The sequence below is a fragment of the Pelodiscus sinensis genome, chromosome 27 (genome assembly GCF_049634645.1).
Source record: "Pelodiscus sinensis isolate JC-2024 chromosome 27, ASM4963464v1, whole genome shotgun sequence".
Lineage (NCBI taxonomy): Eukaryota > Metazoa > Chordata > Testudines > Trionychidae > Pelodiscus > Pelodiscus sinensis.
The window spans coordinates 1,476,868-1,496,640 of NC_134737.1; the positions used below are offsets into that span (position 1 = coordinate 1,476,868).

A 19,773-nucleotide genomic window follows, 5' to 3' on the forward strand; every position below is an offset into this window, starting at 1 on the left:
CAGGAGGTTTTCCCTCCATTCCAGGTACCACTGGCAATAGCAGCGATCCTTTGCCAAAACTATTGCTTACACCAGAGCTGAGTGGTCTGAGAACCCTTCCTTACTGACTGCGGCGCAGGGACACGCTCCGTAACTGGGCTGAACAACTGCTCGTGCTCTGGCCCTTCAAACTCAGAGCATCACTGAAGCTTTCAACCCGATTCAACCCTGGGTCATTTTCAAAGCTTTGAAATGAAAAGCAAACGGTGACTTACCTTCCTGCCCTGCTTCTTGTTCCCAAGGACCCCAGAGCCGTCACACAGCCACCGCTGCACAGAGCTTCCTTCAGACCGGGGCATTCTGGAGCGTGACTGCCCGCAATGTGCACTGGGGCATCCATTCTGCAATATCAGAGCCAAGAGTCACAGCGTGGCAACAACGTTCACTGGCTAGACAGGGCTACAGGCTGGACCTCTAAAAACCAGGACTTCCTTGTCTGGGAAACATCCGTGGTCCGGCAGGGTGTTCCTAGACCAGGGAGTCCTGGCTGGGAGCCTCGGTGGTAAGAGGACTGACTGCTCAGAGCCCGGCGGTGCTGGGGCTGGGACCGGCAGCATAGCCGGGGCTGTGGTCACCCCAGTAGGGGGCTGGGGCCATGGTACAGGTAGCCCCAGTAGCTGGGCCGGGGATGCAGCAGCCCGGTAGCAGGGCTGGGGATATGGCAGTCCAGGCTGTTAGGTGTGCAGCAGCATAGCTGCGGGGAAGGGAAGCAGCTGGGGCGCCGGTAGCAGGGGACCTCCCCTGATCCGGCAAATTCCCTCTTTCGGGACCAGTCAGATGTCGAGGGTGAGGACCAGAGAGGTCCAACCTGTGTATCTGCTATTCTCTGACAGTAAAGATTCCAATCTTCATTCGCTCCCTGCACAGCTCATGCAGGTGAATGACACTTCTTAGAACCATAGAACCATAGAGCTGGAAGAGACCTCAGGTGTCATCAAGTCCAGCCCCCTGCTCTAGGCAGGACCAATCCAACTAAACCATCCCAGCCAGGGCTTTGTCAAGCTGAGACTTAAACACCTCTAGGGATGGAGATTCCAACCCCTCCCTAGGGAACCCAGCCCAGTGCTTCACCACCCTCCTAGGGAAATAGATTTTCCTAATTTCCAACCTGGACCTCCCCCACTGTAACTTGAGCCTATTTCTCCTTCTTCGAAGAAGAAACCAATGCCCTCTCTGCGATACCACCTGTGCAATCCCGCATTGACTTCCTCAATTCAACGATCCCTACTCGGACCTTTTCCTTCAACTGGAAGGATGGACGAGAACACCACTTGCGCTTCAAATTCCTTGATCCTTCTTCCCAGCACTACGTAATCTGCTGTGACCCACTCAAGGTCATTCTTGGCCGTATCGTTAGTTCCTATATGGAGAAGCAGGAAAGGGCAGCAATCCAAAGGTTTAATCACCTTCGGAAGACTCTCGGTCACATCATGAATGCGAGCTCCCAGTAAGCAGCACTCTTCTCGAGACTGCAGGTCTGGACGGCAGATGGACAACTCAGTTCCTCTTAGGAGTCCCCCCCCGACCACCACCATCTGTCGTCTTCTTTGGGGGTGGTGGTCATAGAACCCCATCCCTAGGACTACACATCCCATGTCTTCTGGTAGATGATGTTCCCTTCTGATTTCTTCCCTGAGAGGTCCCTGCCAAAGCATTCAGCACTGCAATGCCTGTGGAGAGAGCCTGGTAGTGGTTACTTACCTCTACAGGAATGGGGGATACTTGAGTTGGCAGGATTAAATGCTGCCTTCTATCAAGGAAGTGTTCATCCTCTCTGATAGAACGTAGGGTCGATACTTGGACCTTAAGTCCTCTGTGTTTTTCTTCCAAAACGGTGACCAGCTTGCACTTAGTGCAGATGAAATCCCTTCTTTCTTCTGGGTGGAAGACAAACATGGCACATGCTGTGAGGTGGTAACAGCAGAGCTATCACCATCCATACCTGCCTTCCTTCGGAGAGATTCCTCAGGTATTAAAAGCCTCCTTGAAAGGCAGAAGTGTAGAGCAAAGATTTTAAAGGATGGTGAGTGTCTCTCACCCCCTTCCCAACTCCCTCTCCAAACTCCCTGTTAACAGCCCGTTCGCTTATGCTTTCCCAAAATCCAAATGGAAGTTCTAGTACTTTGGTAACTCTCTTCCAGGCTCAGCAGGCAAAGGGAGGATCTAATCTCACTGACATCCAGGGCCTTTTTTAACCTCTAGAGAATGCAAATGGGCTGCAGGAACTGGGGGGTGGCTACCCACAGTGCATTGCTGTTAAAGTCAAAGGTACCCACCCCACTGTTGGCCTCATGGGCACAGTGGGGACATGCATCTCTGACTTTGTAAATTCGGGTGCTAAAAAGTTGATCTTCCTACATTCAATTCATATTCATAGTGTAGACGTACATACCTTTGGAGTGTCTCATCCAGCACCAAGCTCAGGACCTTCCTGACAGGTACGAAGCATTTACCCCTCCCTGGAGGTTTTAGCACCTTGCAGGGTCAAGCAATGTAGCTGCCCCTTTAAAAGATGGCACCCATATGTGAGGGAGATCAGCTGAATGGAGTACAGAGGATGGGTGCTTGGAGGAGATTCCAAACCAGACAGCTTTCAGCTCAACTGCCTATTAAAGACCTATCAAACCAAAAGTTAAATAGGCCATTAAGCAGCACTCCAGTGGATTAATGTCAGTCTGTCTCGCTTACCTTGTAGGATTCCAAAATTCCTTTGAAGTTTGCGAATTAGAAAATCACTTTCCAAGCCACGGAACTTTGAGCCTTAGATGTTTCCTAGCAGCTCTGTAGTTGAGGAACAGCTGACTAATCCGTTACGATTTAATGGGGTTAACTATCATGCACAGTTTTGTATGGGTGCTGGATGGTATTTTGGTGACTCACATGAAAAAACAACAACAAACAGGACACTCCAGAGATCAGACAGGGGAGGAACCAACTGTAGTTTCTGCAGAAGATGCTCTTTTCCCCCTCAGGTCACTTACAGGATTCAGGTTTTCCCCATTAGATATTAATAGTATTTGCATGCAACTCCTCCTCAAGTCAATAGGAGTCTGCATTTCATTTCAAGGAGTTCATTTTTATCATCTAAAAACACCTATATGTAGTTTGTATCCTGACCGATCAGGATACCACCTCTCTCCTGCCATGTACCAGCGTGACAGCTGGAGCGTTTTCACAGACAGCCTGTAGCTTTAGCATATGGGACCAGGTGGTACAGCATAGGGCCCTTGACTCCAGAACCTGTTTCCTGCTGTTAGTCCATCAGCGTTCAAATCTGCTGGCTTTCGAAGGACGGAGCAAGACTCAGCTATTTGTTCAGACATTCCCACGGGGAGCATAACAAGCATCCTGCTAATATTGAGCTATTGCAATTCTGGAGACCATTTAAGGTGGCACTGGTAATGAGCTATTTGTTATGGATTTAAATTTCTGCAGATGCACATAAGATAAAGGCTTTAGAAGTAAATGAATAACTGATTGGCCTTAGAAAACAATCAGTACTACTTGGTGGGGATATAGGCACTTAAACTGGAGAGAAGTCTTAGTGTATTTCCCAGTTGGATTTTGGAGTGTTTCTTTAACCTTCCCACTGCTGGCAGTACTTTCCCTCCCCTGGACAGTTGCACCCCAAGCGGCAGGGGGAGGTGAAAGAGAATGGACAGCCAGCGATTTATCTGCATTCCTTATCTGTTCACAAAGCAGCTTTGCAAAGCAGGCAAAGTAGTAACGGCTTCATGTGCTGGACCTGTACGATGAACTTAATTTGATATTTACAGTAGAAGCTGAAGTTGCACATACATTCAAAAAGTTGACACATACATTCATTAGGCTGGAACTACAGTGATCAAAATGTAGGCTGCCTAATTATTTTTTTGCAAGTAAACGTAATTAATGGCAGGTTCACGGCAAATGCTGCCTGGTGCCAAATATCAGGCTAGAGGGTCAGCGAACAAGTGTGCTCTCTTATGAAAGCACTAACTCTTGGGTAAGAGAAGAAATGCAGGGCTGAAAATTAATAGCTGACCAGGGAGTGGAGCTTCTGTTTTAGGTAGGGTTGCCAGATGGTTTCAACAAAAATACCGGACACACTTGACATTCCATCACAATTTACATTACATCTGATTTAGAAAATACCGGACATTTCTATTTTCTCATTTCTATTTTCTCAATTGGTTTCCCAAACAGAAAGCTCCAATACTGGACTGTCCGGTTCAAAACCGGACACGTGGCTACTCTAGTTCTAGGAGAAGGTGCTGCTCTGGCCTAGAAGCAGCAAACCAGCAGTACCTGCATCTTGAGGCCTGTAGAACAGAACATCTGCCTTGCCCACCACCTCCCTTATGAGAATGTTAGGAGGACACCCACCATTAGACTGGCTCCATGTGCCAAAGTGTAACCATTATACTGCAAAAGCTTCAGAGGGATAGCCGAGGTATCCTCAACTCCTGCGGGTCCACAAGGCTACCTGCCTGCGTCTGGGTCCTCCGAGCCAAGCCCTTCGGCCAAGACACAGGAACGGCCATATCGGGTCAGACCAAAGGTCCCTCTAGGAAAGGAAGACTTAGAGGAAACAGCCTGTCAGACCTAGCCCACAAGGGCTGCTAGAGCCCTGAGGGCAGGGGGGCAGAGTACATAGCAGTCTGGGGGGAGGGAAGAGCAACAGGGGTCAGTCACTGTCACTGGTGTTTAAAGCAAAAAGAGAACAGCTCTGAATTAGGCCTAAAATGAGAAGGAAAACGAAAGGGATGAGCAGAGACTCTGGTGCATGCAAGGCTCTCAGCTGTGCCAGTCTCCGACACCATCAGCTCAGTTGCTAATTCAAGAGCTTTCAGCCCCACCTCCCAGTGTGGATTCAGGGCCAGTATTCGGCAGGTAAGGAAACGCTGTGCAGCTGGGACAGTCTAGTCAATATTCAGCTGTGTCACCAGAGCAGGAGGGGCCATGGAAGCTGTAGCTGTGGACATGTGACATGGTGCCGAGGCCCCCACACTCCATGCAGCATCTAGAACAGATAGGATGGTGGTTCCAAAGCCACTGGGGGAAGGGTCAACTTACCGGGGGCAGGGCTATATTGCAACTTGGAAAGACCTTCTGTAGGTTTACTGCAAGCCTTTACACCCTGCCTCCTAAACTCCCAAAAGCTCCCAAGAGTCCCATTGAGGCTGCTGCCCTCAACTTCCCATGGGCACTGGGAGGTGGTCCGGGTTAATCAAAATCGTTTAATTAAAACCACTAGATAGGAAGAGGTGGGTGGGTGGAGATTAAGACCCAGCGGTGCCCCAAATTTTTGGGTGCCCTATGCAGCTGCATATTCTGCACACACGTACGGAAGGCCCTTCAGGGTGCTCACATCTTTGAAAGATAGGCCATGTATTTATGTATGGATTAGGAGACTAGTTCTGGGCACTCAAAAGATATTTTGGCCAGGTTTTTCATGATTCTCAGTACTTATCTGGTGCTGCATCAAGATCTCTCATCTTTTTCAGGCAATTTGGAAACGATCAAAAGAGGGGAAGAAGAGGAAAAAAAATCTTGTCTCCCTCAAGTGTGGGAAAAAAAGTCAAATCTCACCAGAATATTTACCCACATGTATTGTATTTTCCTTCCTATTCCTAAAAAGGAGCTCTAAGGAACATTTTTCACTCTCCCTTATTTGATATCATCAAATGACATGACACATTTTAAAGCAAAATTTCCCATGGCACGGCCAACTACCCTGCATTGGCAGCAGTTGCAGGCTGTTGAGAACCTGGCTTTGGGCTGCATCGTCCCCAGGAACAGCTCGGTTCTTGAGTCTCTCTTCCCACTTTGTTCTCCGTGGTGTCCTGTTTAATTTGAATAACCTTCACTGGAGTTACTACGAGGAAGGTTGAGGTGGAGAAGGAGGGTGAAGTGGAAGTGCCGGCAGAATGGGGCAACACGGGCAGCACTAAATACCTCTGTAACTTAGCCTAGAGAGGATATCCAAGAACTCCTTCACGCCAGCAAGACTGCGTGTTCAGACTCTATTGCACGTCTCTTGCATCTCGGGAATGGATTCAGAGCTGCAGGGCATGCTGCAAGAAAAGCCATTAACAGGTGTCACTTGAGGCTCCTAGTGCAAGAACTTCTATTCTTAACTCCGCCATGTCACCTACATTCCTGTGCTCCTGACTGTAACTTAAAACCAGGAACAACAAAACCATAGCAGGCATTTCAGCTGTGGCTGGTAGGCTACCTTCCACTTGAGCCTACACAGCACGGGCCACACAGCATCCTCATGAAGATACAGCCAGCCAGCCAGCGAGTCCTCTGAGTTCGCAGCACTCTCTGTTGGAAGCCTAAAATCCTTTCCCCCACCACACACGTGCACGCACACAGAAGAAACCCCGCCTGGCTACTATTGAAAAGGTACAACCTGCTACAGAAACTCCCCCCAAGAAATACACCACACCGCAAAGGCCAGACCCCCCCGGCAGCTTCCCATTTCTGGGCTGGCAGCCCAGGAGCCTGCATTAGAGATTAATGAATTTTCTAAACGTCAGTGTCAACCTGTGATGCGCCGGGGGTTAGTTCTTCAGTGCCAGCTGAATGCAACACTCCGCTGAAATGCGACTCCCCCGCTCCCTCCCGCTGCGGTGCAGCACTGTGCTCCTCCCCCACCTCGCACTCCGGGGCCGCTGGCTGGGCTCACAAACCAAGACTATCGACTTGCTTACTAGCTCGGGGGGCCACAATAATGGGTTCCTACCCAGAAGCCCCTTCCTTACCGAGGCATCAGACACTCCCAACCCTGGCCACTCACCTGGTTCACACCCCACAACCCAGGGATACCCCAGCCTGAAAATGCACCAACACCAAGCCATACTGGAAGTTGGCTGCGGCATCATGATCATTGTCCCAGCTGGGCCTGGCTGCCTGGAGTTCTTGTGGCCTAAGAGGCATCCAGACCAAACCAACATCCACCACCTCTTTTTAGTGCTTTGGCTCTTAATATGGGCAGTGGAATATCCAGCTGCTGCTGCTCTGACTTCTGGGAGCCGGTGGCATAGGTTTCTATTGGGGGTGCACACCTGCACATGCCTCCATGCACATAAAATATATTCCACACATGGAAAAAATGAGAGGGAACCTTGCCTGGTTCGCAGCAGAGGATGTGCCTTGGCGGTCAGTGACTGACTGCCCCCGCCCCCCCTTGTCCAGGGCTGTGATGTCCCTGCTGGTGACTGCAGTGCCAGACCCCTCTCCTCGCCCAGCTTGCTATCCGGCAGCTCACTCCCGTCTTCCCCCTGCTCGCATTCCCTAGGCAACCTCGGAGGGACCTGGTGCAGTGGATGCTGGGTTAGGCAGCATGAGGGGCCTGTTCTGGCTACTCCGGGGAAACGTGCTAAGTGCATCCCAACTGGGTTGGCTATCATTCCTTCTGCTCTGTTGCCGCTTCATGATTAAACGCCATAAATATTTATGATTTATGACAGCGGCTTGGAAGAGATCTGCTTGTGACGGCTCATAGATCACAGTGCACTAAAGGAAAATAAAACCATGTAAAATTGCTTCCCTGTTGCTTATTTATAACTCTCCCCTCCAGCTCGGGTGCAGAAGAGACAGCGGGGATGGCTGCAAAGAGGAAGTGGGGCAGCAATGGGGATATTCCCATCACCTCCTGGTAACTTTTCTTCCTCTTGGAAAAATTCTTTGGGAAGCAGTTTCAACCCCCTGGGCCTCAGTTCCCCACCAAGGCAATGGGGACCCCCGTCGTTCCTTTCTCTGGCCTCCCCTTTGTGCCAGGTTTGCTGCAGGCAGGGGGAGTTTCAAAATAAGATTTAAAATTCCGCACTGGTGGCAGCTCCCCCATCCAGACCAGCGAGCATGCACCGCCAGGAGAAAAGCGTGTTGGGAAAGAACGATTTCAGGTCAAAGCCGGCCCCTGGGAGCTCGTGCAGCCGTGATGCACTGAAAATATTTAAAAGACATGGGGGGAAAAACACATTGACCAGCCAGCTGTGCCTGGCGAGCTGGAAACAGGAGGAAGGCACCCAGAAACAAAACTTTGCGTGCCAGCTGCCACCAGCCTGATTCAGATCCACAAAGGCAGATGCATTCAAAGCTAAGTCACCACTTTATGCAACACAGCTTTGGGCTGTGGTGGTTCTGGAAGAACTTAAACACCCCTAGCCAATGTATTTCACTGCTGCATAATTCACGCCTTTCTAGCAGAGGATAAAAACCTCTATTGCTAAGGTGCGGGAGTTTATTAATGTGGAGACTGTCAGAAAGTCCTTGGATTTGGAGAGGGCTTTTGAGGAAGCACCAAAGTACTTCCTCCGTAAGGCGCTTAGGGAGTCTCTTTCACTCCTCTTTGAGTGGGTGCTATTTCCTTAGGTAACAAGCTCCAAGTTGCTCTCCAGAATCAGCAGAGCTGCCTGTGCATCTTGGGGCTGCTTGAAGAATTTGAAGCACTGTAGAAATAAGGGGTGAGGACAATGTTCCCTCTAATCTTTGCCATTCGTGCGTGGGTTTTTGCCATCCATGTGCGGAATAATTTTCTGAGCCATGTGCCACTGTTCACCAGTAGAAAAAGAAATCTAGCTGTGGGCACTCTCCTTTAGGTGGGCAGGAATGGGGGCTACTGCATTTTTTTCAGTGAAATGAGGCATCTGCATAGCCATCTTATTCATATTTTTCCGAGATGGAGAAACACACTGAATAGAGTTGGGCGAGATAAGAGGATTCGCTCCTATGTTCCTGGATGGGAGGAGAAGCAGGTTTGTCATGCCCTCTGGATGGCTATTTATAATGCCTGTGACTATTTGTGAATCTGGTAGTGGGCAGTTAATTTCCAGGAGGCCTTGGGGTGCATGCATTCACAGATGGGCAAACAAAAATGGACACACGGCCTCCAACAGATGGCTACAGCAGCCATCTCTCACCGTGCCTTGAACATTTCCAGGGGCTGAGCCAGAACTCCCCTGCCAAGCAAATAAATGGCACTCAAAGATCATCCGTTCTGATGAGAAAGTTCTTCTGAGTCTGATTTACCGAGATGGAAAACTCATGCTGCAGCGAAACGGCTTTCCCAGCGGCGCTGGCCAGGACAGACAGAAGCTTTAGGAGACGTTTGGGGGAGTCTTGAAAGGCCAAGGCCAGAAAACTGCTCTACTAACGTCGCTCAGGCCCAGTAGTTCCTGGATGCGGTAACACCAGCCCAATGCTCCTCGGAGGAGGCAGTGAAGATAATGCAGCTCTGCAGGAACTAGCTTCTGGGAGCCATGGCCAGCCCATCCGGATGCTGGGGCTACAGGGACAGGGACAGGCCACACTTGACCCATGGGCCACCCCTGATGATGGCCTGTAAAACCCCCAGATTGGTGCAAGAAGGAACAGGGGCCGCTGGAAAAGAGAGCTATGAGCCACAGGGCTGCGAGGGACCCATGTCACGTCCCACTCAGGGACATGGAGGCAGGGATGGGATTGCTGCTGGCCCAGCTCTTCCCATCTGCTCCCTTTTTCCTGACCGGAACCAGTTCATGCAGGGGGCAGAAGCCAGTCTGGGATGGTCAGCAGGTAGGACCTGGCCCCTTTTAAAACATACGTTGTCACTGGAGGTTTGAGCATGATCTCCAAAGTGAAGGGATGAAAAATACTCTTATAAATCCTTTAAAATAATTGGATTCATAAATAACTTGGCTGTCTGGGGTGTCAATATATATATTTAACATTATTGATTAAATAACAAGTTACCTTTTATCTGTAAATTAAAAATGCTTAACTGAAATGCAGGCTGATTAGAAGGCAAATTTCTTTGCTCTAATTATCTTAATTACAGGCTTCTAATGGCAAGTAGCTGTAGAAATAAAAACATGTAAATGGCAGCTTATAATGATGGCTGCACCTGGTACCACTTCTGCACAGTTGATAAGGGCAATGACTGTTCTGATTTCTGTTGAAGAGGTGGGGTAATGCATACGAACGGAGGAGGCTCAGTACAAGTATGTGAACACATGCCTCTGATGTCAAGTCTGTGATAGGGCCACAGCAAGATTCCACTTTGCTACGTCACCCAGCTAGAAGGTGCTAAGCCAGGAGCGTCCAAAAAGCCAGCGTGGACGTGGGCCCCATACAGGAAGAACGGCCAAAGGCAGAGTAACTGGTAGATGTGTCTGCAGAGAACATTTTCTCTGTGGGTATGTTCCCTTGGTATGTCCCCGAGGCAGGAGCCTCCTTTTTGTTTGGGTGTCTGTGCTGCACCTAGTCTCTGGGTCCACTACTGATCTCAGAGGGTTGGTTCATTTTCTGCCCTGCACGCTCTGTTCTTCCCTAGGCCTCGGTCGGGTTCCTCGTCTCTCCCACCACCAGGTTGATTTTGCAGAGCATTTAGTGTCTGGGAAAGGTGTTTATTTCTGAATGCCCATTTTGCATACAGAGATCCAAATCTGGGGACTCCACCCCCAGGACACCGTAGCAGCCACCTTGGAGTGAACTGAGAAGCATTTAACAGGCTGTTCTATCAGTTTCTTCCGTAATGCTTTCCACTGAGCATCCGGGTGAGGTTTTAACTTCTTTATCCAATCTCAGGTTGTCTTTTGTATTGTGGTGACTCCAGCAGCAAGGGGCACAAAACAGCACATGCCCCTCCCACTTGCAGGGTTCTGCAAAAGCTGGGCAGTGCCGACGAGGGAAGAGGCTGAAAGGGGATATGCTCTCGTCTTCCTTCCACTGGTTAAACTCACACAGCTTCTCCACGTTAGTCACCACTCAAGCGGGTCTGAAAATGGATTTTCCAGCCTGTGAAAAATATGTTGAAGTTTAAAAAAAAAAAACCTAAATTGGGACAAATTTCCCAAATCTTGAAAATTTTCAAAAAACGAAGTTCCAGAAAATGTCTTGTTCTGGGTCAATCGGTTTTGATAAGTTAGGAACACTTTGTTCCTATTTTTTTAAATTCAAAACAATTGTTCCAAATTAAAAACCAAAATGGTTAGTTGGGAAAATGCTGAAACGAGACCCCGACGTTCCTTCCACTTCTTCTCCGGAACAGCATTTTGTCAACACTGACACCGAGTTGCAAAAATATTCTCATTTTGTTTGGTTTTAATTTTTCCAGGAGAAAACCGTCTTGATGGATCAACTCCATGCCCTGTTGGATGCACAAGCAGCCTGTGGCCAAGGTCTACCTACATCTGCTTGTGCGTCCACGTACTCGTGAATCCTTCACTGCTACAGTAGCGGAGCGTGGATGCTTGTGGGGCTAAGCTGTTCAGTTTGAACCTGGATTGGAACGTGGCCTCAAGTGAATGAGATCAGGGATTTTGGGTTAGGCCCATTTAGCAAAGCGTGGGCTGAGCTCTGTCTCTGCAGGTGGTGTTGAAACCCCTCACTGAGGTCTTACGGTGCTTAGCGCCTCGCAGGATTGAGCCCTACATCACCTCCCAGCCCAGGGACTGATCTACAGGGACACCAACAGGCACATGGGCAGGTGAGCTGTGGAAGACACGCTGTGGGTTACAGTCCGTGCCAGGTGCTGCTAGGAGTAGCAGTGTCTCCTTACCAGCATTTCTGTCAGGATCCCTCCAGAGAGGGCATCGCCGGGCCCTTGAAACTCAGACTCAGGCGAGAAAGGCTCATTCAAGCCGTAAGTGTGGTTTGATTTCTAGATTTGGGAGGGCAGCTCCAGTCAGGCTCACAGGGCCGTGCATGGGGGTGGGGGCGCAACTTCTGTGCCTGCCCAAGGCTCGCCTCCCTAAACTATGCTCATGATTCAGCACCGGCACAGAAAATTCCTGCCACAGCTAAGGGTGAGAGAATGGGACTGAGCCCTTTGCTGCCACCCCCAGTGCAGATTCCCCTTCACCCCAGCGCTGCTGCCTGAAAAGTTACATCCCCTCACCCCCGAGCCTGCATCCAAGGAACCGCGCCAGAGAGCGGCAAACCTCCCGCCTCGCTGCCTAAGAGGGATGAGCTTTCACTTGCCCTGTGACAGGATCAGCTGGGCTCAACATTTGACCATAATTAGCTAATTAAATCATCCCCGCCTGACTCGCAGGTGCCCTGGTGCGGCCGCCGCCACCTGGCTGGTGGAAGCGAGGCCCTGTGCCCGTCTGGCACCTGAGAGGAGAACTGTCGTTTTGCCTGAGAATGAAGCACAGTTGGAATGACTTCCCTGCCCTACTGCTGCACGGCTCCGTCTGGCCCTGCCAGCCTTGTGCCCGAGCACGTCACCGGCCCTGCCCTGACTGCTGGGAGTTACCGCAAGCTGGCTCTTCCGATGCCCCTCAGCCATCCAAGTCTCTCACGGAGCTCCCCTCACGTCCCCCCGCCGGGGGCTGCGTCTGGGCTGTGACAGGAACGAGGAGGCAAAGGTGCAGTGAGGCAGCAGATCAGTTTGGATCATGAAGAAGCTTGAATTTAACTCTGGATGGATTCCCGGAAATAAATGAAGCCCCTTGTGAGGCAACCCCAAGGCAGGGAGGCGAGGGAGGGATTCTCTTCCAGAAAAGTGTCTCCATTGGGATGTTCCATTCAGCACCACAAACAGGTGCTTCCAGCCCAGAGCAATACCCCAGGAAAGAACCATCGCTCGGGCTGGACTCCATGTCAGATGTGGGCTGCCCATACGGTGCCAATGATATTTCAGCGATGGAGCCTAGCAGAGTCCATAGCAGTTTCTCAAAGAGGAATGAACGGATCAGGAGAGCTCCGTTTAACCCTTCCCTTCCTGTCCGGAGTGCTGTAGTCATAGATTTCCTGGACCCTGCTTGTAGTAGTCTGCAACTGGCATCGTCACTGTCTGCCTGGGGGCCCAGGCAGATGGTTCTTATAAATAAACGCACTGTTGATGCGGCACTGATCTCTCCTCCTGGTGTATTTACTATCAGTCCGAAGTAGCCTAGCAAGGCCAAACCAATTCTTCAACATGCACTGATGCATTCAACACCTTGCTAGGGCTTCCAGATCCCAGGGCAAACAAGCAGGCCTGGGAAAAACAGTTGTCACTAGCTGTTCTTCTGGCTTATTTGCCTCCTAAGACTGTCAGGTCTTCCCTACAACACCACAAGCTGTTAAGCAAGTGCTGATCGTGCCTAGAGAGGTGCGTTTCGCTGACTTGCCAAGTTATATGACAGACACAGGAGGTGGAAGTACCTGGAGGAGAGAGAAGATGCTGGGTGTGGGCTGAGCAGTCTTGAGAGGAACTTTAGGAGCAGGCAAACTAGGGAGAAGGTTTAACAAAATGCCATGTTGTTACCTGTGAAACAATCTTTCTTGTACCATCAGACATTGCTTAGGGCACATGACTCCACCATCCCAGTCTAGTGCTGCTCCTTGCTGTTAAGTCCTGTAAGTTTCCCTCTCGGAGTACGGTCTGATAGAGGAATTCTTTTGGTTGCCTGACTTGTTTTCCTCCTGCTGCCCCCAGCAAACCCGCCATGGCAGATGCACCATCTTCATCTCAACATCCTCCATATCATTGCATCCTGAGTTAAAAGCTCAAACAGGGCCCAGGAAAGGGCAGAGTTTGGACGCTGTGCAATGGAGGGAGCGGAGTGGATGTAAGAACAGGTTGGGAGTGAGTCTTACTCATGCTCTTTGCTGGAAAGGAGCCGGTCAGGCCCTGGCACCTTACAGCTGCTCAGGGTCTTGTTCACCACCCCAGTGCAACAGAGCGCAAGCTCCTGGAACATTCATGCTTTTCCTTTGGAAGAAGTAAGGATTTCTGCCCACGCCTCTGGCCAACGGGTGGGTTCCGTTTAGGACGCAGCAGCTGGGCACCCGCACACTTCCATTTGACGAGGCAGGTCTTTGTTCTGTAGCTAAATGATCCCCTACACTCTCTTGGCTTCAGTCCGCAAATGGCTTCATCCTTCGAGAGCCAAGGTTCTGCGCCTCTCGCAGGCTTTGGAAGAGCAAGTGCAGAGAGTAACCGCTCGTCTTAGCCTACTGCTGCACCCTTGGCGAGGTGGCACTGGCCTCGCTTTGGCATCAGACCAGCTGATGAGCAGCTCTTGATTTTTTTTGATGGCCAATGACAGTGTAAGGCTGAGGATGTAGCCACCAGACGTAACGCCTACAGGCTCTGCCAGTGCACCACAGCCCCCACTTAAGTTCCCTCTGAGCCGAACGGCAGAGCAGCCATGCAGCTGCTTAAGGAGCCCTGCCCAGAGCGTTTCCTGACTGGGGAGGGGGCACTCCCTCGGTGGCAGAGTAAGAACTAGGAATAGTCACACCCTTTGTATTTCTAACTTTCCACACAAGAATGAGACATGCACCAGGGCAGGATAGGCAGAGCCAGCCAACTGTTGCATCAAGATGGATACGTTACATGAGGTATCGGTTTAAAGCATCTTCAAGCATTGCATATTGATATTCATGAGCCAAACGTCACACAGCATGGGGGGGACTGTCACCAGGGCCTGTCTCAGTGCCCCCTTCAAAGCCTCGCGGTTGTTCTCTCTGGGATAGAGAGGTGACCCCAGGGCTCCCTTTCTGGAGGCAAACTCTTTGTCCTCTCAGGGCCCTTCTGGTTCCAGCCCTCTGGCGGGGTCACTATAGTCCAATCCCCACCTTTAGCTAGTGGCTAAAGAGGGGTTGGGGGTACTCAGTTGCCCTACCACAGGCCCCATGGTAGGGACCCTGTAGATAGCAGCTGTCTGCCGGCTGTTCCACTGCTACTCTAATTCCCTGGGCCACTTCCCTGCACTCCTCAGGGCTCCGCCTTGTTTGCCACGTGGAGCTGTCCGCAGCTCTGCTACTCTTCTGCCAGCCGGTCACGCAGCCTGGCTCTGAGAGCCGCACACGGCAACTAAGGGCCTAGCCCACCCCATCACAACAAGGCACAGGACTGGCACAACCCATTTCCCTATGGGGCACCTGGAGGTCGGATTTGTTTCTGGTTAGGTGATCAATAGCAGCTCTAATGAGAAGCTGTTTGGCCCAAACTTTATGGATCAAAGCCAGAGGTAAGAGCTAAGATAAAGCAGCAGAGAAACGGGAGAGCTGCTGAACACACTGAGTGGGTACAGGGATGGATCCTGTAGAAAACGCGCATGTGAGCGTGTAAGAAATATCAGAAGGAAAAAGGTGCGTCCGGCTTGTGTGCAGAGACTGATGTTGGCGGAGAAGAAACATCCCCCCAAATCATGGGATAATCACCACGCCAGAAGGCGAGAGCAGCGCCATGGCAAGGGGGCTGCTGCTGAACAAACAGCTCTGCCTGCTGAAGGTGCTGGCGTGTGACAGCCATAGACTACCGGGGCCTGGCGGTCCTGTCTGCAGAGGAGCTGACTGAGAAAGCAGAGACATGCCAGGCTCAGCAGCTGTCGGATCCAGGTGGGATCTGCTGTGGGCTGGCAGGGCGCGTGGAGAGGAGCCAGCCAGTTTGGCGTCCTTGCCAGCTCTGCGGGAGTGGATCCAAAGCGCTCTTGGCGGGCACCGCGTTGCTGCGTTTCACTGAGAATGTGCCCAGGGCTGAGCCTGGAGCCAGCTCTGCTAGCACTGAACAAACAGAGCAACCACCAACAGCCAAATGGCCGTTGCTGCACATGGGCCTCCCAGTTCCAGCTGGAAGCTCAGGCTTTGCTTGTGTGCCTGGCCGAGAGTAGCAGCAACCACCTACAGCCAGAAAAAGGCAGCTTCCGATCCAAGAGCCCTTCAGCCTCCAGGCCGTGTGTCGCTCCCATCTGTGCCCACCACTCCATGGTGCACACAAGACACTAGTCACCGCACGCAGTACAAGCTGGGCAAGCTGCACCATGAAGTCTCTCCTACCACCCTGGCAAACAGCTCCATTCACTGTCAGACTCCTCCCTTCCCGTGTCCAGCCCCCGACTGAACCTGCAAACAAACCAGTAAAATGCAGGAGAGCGTGAAGCTGATCGAGAAGATGATTTGTGCCGAGGAATTAGCCGTACGGCACTCACAGCATCCCCGGGTCCCGTCAGTGGAGGGGGGCGTCCCACACTGGGTCACGAGCAAGGTGAGAGTCTTGGGCAGGAAACGAAGACTCCCCAGGACACAGAATACTGGTTGGCAATATTACTTGAGCACCTCATTCCCCTGGCAAGCGCTGCTGCCTTGTAGCGTGCCCCTGGGCGCAGGGTGCAGACAGCAGAGGCCAAATGGTGCTCTGTCCAGTTCAAGTTGCCTGCTACAGTCAATGGCTTAAGGTTATTGTACTCTGAGGGAAAACACCCCCGTCCACACACCCCGCTCCGAAGAGGCATCATCAATAGCAGCAAAGCATGGCTTTCCACTGCCACTTCCCCGATACGGGCGCCACGCAGGCACCGAGCAGAACACACTCTGCTGTGCACTGTGCTCCGGGTAACAAAGCAGCGCGCAGGCTTTCACGGCTACAGCTGGCCTATAAAAGGTTTATGGCCCTGCTCTAGACTCATCAATCTTTGACAGATTTTCTAGCTGGTAACAGGATTGCCCTGAACCCTTTTTGGGAATCTCATTTTTCACTTATAATAATGATGTAGATATTTGACTTCAGTTACATTCTACAGACATCAAGACAGGTATTCTGGGGCCGTTCCCGGTTAGACTGCATTTAGCAAGACTAGAATAATGTATTTTTAGGCTCAGAAAAGTAGTAAGATTCATTTGCAGTGTGCCCAATAAAGCTATTAATATTTCAGAGGCCTTTGAAACGAGAGTACAGATCAGTGGTGGCCTGGCAGCTGGGCCTTCCTGCTTAATGAAAGTTAGAATTTCTCAGCAGCACAAGAAATATTAACTGGAGTCAACACCCTACCTGTTCACAGCTGAGCCTCTCCAGACAGTGGGCGAGCTGTGCCAAGGCTACTTCCCACCCTGGCACTTCAAGTGCCCATGAGAGACTTTATAATACCCAGCTGCTAAAAGCTTCTGATTAAAAAACCCACCCCAAGGGCACAGATTCTGACATAGGGCGGTATGCTGCCACCACCCAAATGCAAAACCCCTTTGAGAGCCCAGGAAGTTGCACCTGGGAATTTCTTCCTGTGGGTGGTATCCTCAAGCTCTTTAACCTACCTCTGGAGAGTGCTTGAAAGCAAACTAATTTTCCTAATAGCTGATCTGGAAGTTTTAGGCACATGCAGACAGAGCCTCCTGCCTTCTAGTATAGGGATGTAAGAGACTAGTCAACTATCCAATAAGCAGAAGCTTATCAGATAGTTAACTAGTGATGCAACTAGTCTAGTCGCTTCTCCCTTCACCCCTGCTGCCTCCATCAGAGGGAGGCAGCAGAGGTGGGAGCAGGAGCCGGTGCTGGGGGGCGTTGCTGGAGCTCTTGTACATTTCAAAGGCTGAAGTGATGCAGGGAGTATGGGACCAGAGGGACCCCCCCCCCCCCACTGGTCCCACACTCCCTGCAGGACTTCCTTTTGAAATGTACAAGATCCCCACTGGGGCTCTTGTACATTTCAAAAGGAAGCCCCATGCTCCCTGCGGGGCTTCTGCTTTTCAACTGTAGCAAGAGCCCGGCAGGGCTTTTCCTATAGGTCAAAGGCAGAGGTGCCCTTATAGACTAATCAAGTAGTCGATGGAAATCCCATCGACTATTTGATTAGTTAATTAATCTAAATGTAACATCCCTACTCTAGGACACAGGAATCAGATCATACTTTTAAAAAAGTGATTAACAAAACAAGCACGACGTACTCGGTAAAGCGTTACTTGGTTGCTAGGTATTACAGAGCAACTGAAAAAGGCGAGATTAAAGACACAGGGAATTGCTTCCCTGGGATTCAGTTAAAAAATTAAAGTACATGGGCTTAGCACACACAAGTCCAACAAACCCCAAAATAAAAGAAAAAACCTAATCACATCTAACTAAATATTCCCTGTTTTATCTGTTGTTCCAAGGTTTAGTCCAACCCTAAGCATGGATATTGTTGGAAGTTCCATGCCTTGATCCTGACTCAGTCCATATCTCCCAGCTCTCATTTACTCGCACAAATACTGCAGCAGGAAGATTCTGCTTTTCAATTAAAAAACTCACACTTGGTTTTCATGGGCTCTCCTGGCTCCCTATCAACACTTCCTGAAGACTCTCTAGAATCCACTGTCTGTGGTTTTAATCCTTACAGGCAATTTAGTTAACTGAATGGCTGGGATGCCCAGAAAAGGGAAGTATCCCTCCCATTCATCACAAGCTACAAAAAGAACTCCATTTCATGCTAACACAAGCGCTTTCAGCAATTTCTCCACAAGACCAGATTTCATTTCTGCAAACAGATGCAGCCAAGGAAGATGGACATACACAAACATTGGATAAGCATGAGCCAGATGGGAGCTGCATGCAGTTTGCAGAAGAGGTAAGTGTGGTAACGAGACCTTCCTATGTCCCAAAGTTCCAGCTCCGAGTGAGCCAAGAGCAAGTGAGCTGTTGCAATTACTCTTAGGCATTTGCGCTGCTGTATAACTGGTTACCATATTCACTACTGCTGCTTTCTTCCATGGAAAGTCAGCTCAGCACCTCTTAAGGTCTGTCTGCACTTGGAATTGGACATGTGATTTGCAGTGCCAGGAGAGGTCCCTGCACTCTGGCTGAGCTAGCCTGCTAGAAAGCAGTGTTGCCATGGCAGGGCAAGAAGGTAACCACCCTGAGTATGCACATAGGCTAACCCGAGAACGTGTCTAGTGTCGGGGTGGCTCACCCTGCTTCTGGCCGTGCCCTCTAGCAGAGTGATCACAGGCATGTCTTCTCAACACACCCCACTTGAGTGTAGACACATCTGAAGGAGCTCAGATTACACGCCCGACATGGGAGTGGCAGCAAGCGTGCTAGGAAGGGGACTTACCACTGCCCACAAAACCAAGAAGCATGCACATGAGGCCCTGTTTCCGCTATGGCCGAAATGGTACTCTACAGAACTCCGCCTCTACCCCCAGGCAGGACCCTGCCCCACAGAGGCACCAGGACCACAGCTGTGGCTGCTCTGCACCAGCCAAAGGGTCCCTACAGTACCCTCTCGGGTTAGAAATGCCTACAAGAAGACGGAATGCCAATCCTGGTCTTGCTGCTTACATAATATGTCCAACCAAAATCAACGGGGCTCTGTTACATTAATACAGAGACTCGGCTTGAGTCCCATTGTTGCAACAAATGTTCCAGCTGGTGCCTCTCTTTGCTTAGCCTTGATTTATTAGAAACTAAACTTGTTAAGGAATCCAAGTAGTTCCTTCATGAACTGGGAAAAGCATTCTCTCTATTAGCAGCACAGACGTAGTGTCTGCGGTATAGAAAGCCTAGACTGGGACTGTGGTTTATTTATTTCTAGAGTTAGGCAGGCATGAAAAGTCTTGCTCCCCATCTACCTATTAACCTGGATGCACTGGGAACATGCAGCTGCAGTCAAGCATTGAAAGGCTAAAAGAATTAATGGCAAAGTGCTTGAAGATACAGTAGCTGTTTCATAGAAGTCACATACATTCCCTACTACAAGAGTATATCTAAGGTCTCAGCCTGGTCTGATGGCCAGAGGTCATCCGGCCCAACTCACTTGGCCTCCACTAGGCCAGGTAACAACCCACCTCGGCCCAGCTTCAGTGTATTTTAATGATACACATGTATTTATCGCGGATTCAGAAAGCTGCGCTGTCTATTGCATTTCTCAGCTCAATGCTGGTGTTTGTTTGGGCACAAAACAATGCACAATTTCTTACATTAAAGATGAAAAAGCCTCAGTCCAAGATTTTAAAAAAAAAGTCTGTGTTGAAATTCTTGCAAGATCAGCTTTCATAAGGTCTGGGAGCCACGATTTTCAGCTT

General features: G+C 50.4%; 1 long non-coding RNA gene across 7 annotated transcripts in view; it reads right to left on the bottom strand.

Annotated features, from left to right (window-relative positions):
- Positions 1-19,773, bottom strand: part of LOC142820895 (uncharacterized) — a 44,671-nt gene that overhangs the window by 18,273 nt on the left and 6,625 nt on the right. For 4 of the 7 annotated variants that reach the window (XR_012897872.1, XR_012897874.1, XR_012897869.1 and 1 more), the window contains exon 1: positions 255-14,813. This is a non-coding gene — a long non-coding RNA (uncharacterized LOC142820895). Of the gene's footprint in view, positions 1-254; positions 14,814-19,773 lie in introns of those variants that run through there. The other 3 variants (XR_012897873.1, XR_012897875.1, XR_012897870.1) reach the window with 3 other exon arrangements.